This window comes from Oncorhynchus gorbuscha, linkage group LG07 (assembly GCF_021184085.1).
Source record: "Oncorhynchus gorbuscha isolate QuinsamMale2020 ecotype Even-year linkage group LG07, OgorEven_v1.0, whole genome shotgun sequence".
Classification (NCBI taxonomy): Eukaryota; Metazoa; Chordata; class Actinopteri; order Salmoniformes; family Salmonidae; genus Oncorhynchus; species Oncorhynchus gorbuscha.
The window spans coordinates 45,280,763-45,285,358 of record NC_060179.1 but is presented as its reverse complement, the minus strand read 5'-3'; the positions used below and the strand labels follow the sequence as shown (position 1 = coordinate 45,285,358).

The 4,596-nt window shown below is 39.1% G+C and overlaps 1 non-coding gene across 1 annotated transcript; it reads left to right on the top strand.

Moving 5' to 3' along the window:
- The first annotated feature begins 2,857 nt into the window (after positions 1–2,857).
- LOC124040513 lies at positions 2,858–2,973 on the top strand. Its single transcript, XR_006839746.1, has one exon. It is a non-coding gene; the product is annotated as a U5 spliceosomal RNA (small nuclear RNA).
- Positions 2,974–4,596: the final 1,623 nt, after the last annotated feature.

The window sequence follows — 4,596 nt, the reverse complement described above, 5'->3', positions numbered from 1 at the left end:
TCCTTACATTGTGAAAGAAAACGGTGACGTTTTGTATTTATGTATTTAAAGTTGTTGTTTTCAAATGTCTGGATGATTGTCATGTAATTTCAGTTGTTCAGTCTTACCTTTCGATTGAGACAACCTGGCCCGATTTGGGTTCCAAGACAAGACCAGTTATGATTCAGGGCCGGCTCTTGCGTATTTGGTGGCCCTAAACAATTTTTTTAGTGTCCCCCCCTCTTCATGGCAAGAAAAATGTACGTTTTAAAGTTAATTTCCTGCAATTCTACACATTTTTTGGCCATGGGGCATAGTAAACATGACGCCCCAAGAATGCATATGCCAGGTCAAAATGACACGATAATTAATATCTGTTTTTTCTTTATATGGGTCTAAAATATTATCAATTTTGAGGAACATAAATATATTTAGTGATGATTTGGATCTTTCAGTAATAACTTTATTGCTTTAATTGTTTTTAGTAGCTCTTCAAAAGGTTGATATACATTTCAATGATGACATGAAAATTTCATAAGGGCTTTTGAAAATATTTGCATATTTTTCTTACAGTCAAAGTTTCACATTCAACCTTTTTGTGTGAAAAACAAAATAAATCCACTCTAAACATGTTTTGTAATATTTCAAAACATTTATTTCAAAATACAAAGTTCATCAAAATAAGTGACAACAATTGTGCACGCTTGGGAAGAACTGGCACCTCTTCTGGCTCTGGCTGCTCTGAATGGTGAGGGCATGGCTCTCTTTCATCACTCCACATGTCTCCATTGCCTCAGTGATGACCTTTGGTAGGTTGCAACAGGCTTCCATGTGCCTCTGCATGTGTGGGATCACAAGCTCTTTGACCAGCTCCTTGATGAACAGCCGTCGGATGCTGTTCACACCTCCCATGAAGTTGGGGTTGGCAACATCCACCAGCTTGTACCGCAGCACCATTGGCTACCTCCTTGTCTGGTGTTTGCATGTGTAATTACGCACCAACTGATCCATAATGTCCACTACTCCTTTTGTGCAGTAATAGTATTGGATCATCTCTGGCTTCTTCTTCGCGCTGGCCTCATCAGCCACTTTGCCGGCAGGCAGGGTCAGGAGGACAACAGCCTTTCGCTGCTTCGGCACATAACTCACCATGGCCAAATTGGCATTAAAACCAAACTCAGAGCTATGCACCTTTCTGAACTTGGATGGCATCATAATTGGTGGTATGTCCAGCTTTTTTTTGGCGAAGAGCCCACAATTGTCAAGTTATTTTCAAAGAGGTACTCTGTCAAAAAGACACTAGTAAATAAGTTGTCCATTGTGATGTTGCAACCTGTGATTCAAAACAAACAATTGGTCAATTTACTTTAATTACTAAATTATAAATTTGGAATTTTTATTCTAGCATTTTTTGTAATAATACAATGTCTTACAATATTGATAAACAGGTGAAGTATGCTCTCTAAGTATTATTGCAATACCTCTCTGACTTTAAAAAAAGTTTTCTAGTGTGTATTTTAAAATTATATTTTCATCTTATTTCACTGCACAACACTCTCTCCAAGGTTCTTCTGAACCTCCTCTCATGGCTGTCTGCCTGTGTAGACTATGTCATCAATGGCATAGGGGACTCTTGCATCACATAGCCAGAAGATCTTTATGTCATATTTGGCAGGCTTGCTGGGCATGTACTGTGTGAACCTGCTTCTGCCCCAGAACGGCACATCCTGCTCATCCACTGTGCCGCAGTCGCTAGGGATGAACCTTCCACTACAGTTTGCTAGGAAAAGTTCCCACACATACCTGAAGGCTGACAGGGAGTCCGTTGCCTTTCTGAACCCTCTGGTCCTTTTGTCATCAAGCCTCGGGTAGACAGTTGAATTCGGAAGTTTACATACACCTTAGCCAAATACATTTAAACTCAGTTTTTCACAATTCCTGACATTTAATCCTAATAGAAATTCCCTGTCTTAGGTCAGTTAGGATCACCACTTTATTTTAAGAATGTGAAATGTCAGAATAATAGTAGAGAGAATGATTTATTTCAGTTTTTATTTAATTCATCACATTCCCAGTGGGTCAGAAGTTTATATGCACTCAATTCGTATTTGGTAGCATTGCCTTTAAATGGTTTAACATGGGTCAAACGTTTGGTGTAGCCTTCCACAAGCTTCCCACAATAGGTTGGGTGAATTTTGGCCCATTCCTCCTGACAGTGCTGGTGTAACTGAGTCAGCTTTGTAGACCTCCCTGTTCGCACACGCTTTTTCAGTTCTGCCCACACATTTTCTATAGGATTGAGGTCAGGGCTTTGTGATGGCCACTCCAATATGTTGACTTTCTTGTCCTTAAACCTGTATTTGAAGTTTTGTTATAGAATACTGTTGTACCCTTGCTCATTGTAGAATCTTGCATTTTTATTCTCATGGGAATAATTATTCTTTGTATGAGAGATGAGAAGAAACTGTTGTTTATTTCTGTAATTTTGTACATTGCCATTTTTGTCTTTGGAACTGAAGCTGTCTTTTAATGATTATTCATGGTTGATTCCAGAACCTCTGACACGCTCTAATGTAATCCAAGACGAAATCAGCACAATAGTGCCACCTACCAACAAGATTCGCAAGTGCAAATTGTTCTGCGCGTGCGTATGAAGTTACCCATCATGCACCACACGTAAAATAATGTTATTTCTTTACTATCGTATGTTAAAACAGGAATATATTTATGCTATCCTAATACTCTGCAATGCATGGTTATGACTGGACACGTTGAACAGGGCACGAGATTTGGTTCGGGGTGCCGATATTAATATTAACGCTATGGGGAATGTCATGTCTGTGAATCCCTGTCCAGTTTCACTTTTTTTAAAGGTAGTACACTCTGGTTTCTCTTCAGATCGCATAAATCTTTCGCCTTTTACTAAAGATTTCCGTGGAGAGGAACATTATGAGTATCAACTAATTTTTTGATGCCCTGCTTGACTGCGGGGCTTCCTTACATTGTGAAAGAAAGCTATTGACGTTATATTTATTCCACGTGGTGTTATTTCTAAAATGTCTGGGTCCCAAGTAAGTGATGGGTATTCCGATTCTTTTCAGTGAACCGTTTTTTTCGGCTCAGCTCACCAAAAAGAGCCGGCTCTTTTGGCTCTCAAACGGGTCTATCTATATACGTTGTCTTTTTTCAAATCAAACATTTTGCGTTAGTTTGACTATGATTGGTGTTAAACAATTCTAACTAAAGTATTAAGTGAAATCATACTCTAACTTAACTACAATGTATTTAAAATGCAGTGGTTTGTTATGTAAAATAATACTATTAAACATTTGCATTTAAAGCATAACTTTTTAATTTATATAGACAAAGTTCATATAAATATAACCATTCAAAGGGATTAGAATCTGAACAACAAAATAGAATATTGCACCATATCAAAGAAAAATAAATAACAATTTGCAAATCTGCAGCATCCCACAAATTGAAATAAATGAAAGAAAGGATGCTATTACACATGTGCATTTAAAATATAACTTTTTAAATGTATGTAAACAAAGTGCATCACTGGCGTTGTGTAGACTTTAGTTTTTCAGCACCTACTGTGCTCCTGTGGAAGTATTCCACAGCTGCTTTCACTTTGTCCACAGTGGGCTTCATCACCTTCAGAACATCTCTTACAATCAGGTTGAGTGTGTGGGAAAGACATGGATGATGGGTCCATTTTAAAATGTTCATGGCTTTGGTTATGTTAGCTACATTGTCGTTAACACAACAGACCACTTTTCCATCTACTTGCCATTCTCTGGCTACTCTCAACAGTTCATCTGCCAAGTTCTCTGAGGTGTGTCTGTCGCTGAACTTAAAGCAGCCCAGAAGACAGCTAGACATCAAACTATCTTCAATGAAGTGACATGTAACCAACATGTAAGAAGTGGTTACCCTTGATGTCCAGCAGTCAGTGGTAAGGCAAACTACAGTAGCTTTCTGGAATCTTTCCCGTACTGAAGCCTGTGTGCTCTCGTACAGTTGTGGAATAAGTGATTTTGAAAGGGTTTTCCTGTTTGGAATTGTGTACATTGGATTTAGACTATTGCTATAATTTCTAAAACCATCGTCCTCCATGAACGAAAATGGCTGGAAATCAGTGGCAATCATTTAGGCCAATACAATATTAATTTGGCCTTGTTATGCTACAGACATAGACTTTGGCACAAACTGGTCCATAGAAGACTGCGTTGCTGTGGGTCACGGAGTAGGCCTACTTGACTGAGTGGATATATCTCCACGTGTGGAAGTGCTGGCTCCACCACTGTCACTAGCAGGCCCGCTATGTTTCTCAAAGCTCCACTACAGCTAGCTTCACAGTTGGGTGCACAGTTCGCATATGCCGGTGTAGGTTGGGCATAGAACTGGCTTTATATGATATTTTGTTTTGGCAAATTATACACTGTAATCTAGCATCGTCTACATTATTAAAATGCTTCCAAATGCTACTGTGAATCCGACTCATTTTCCAGCTGTTGTTTTCATAGCTGTCCTTCCTCTCTCTCCTCAGTTGCTAAGTGTGTGACTGTGAGTGAGTTGGCTCGGTCCTCCCTCACGCATCTTTGGTTGACA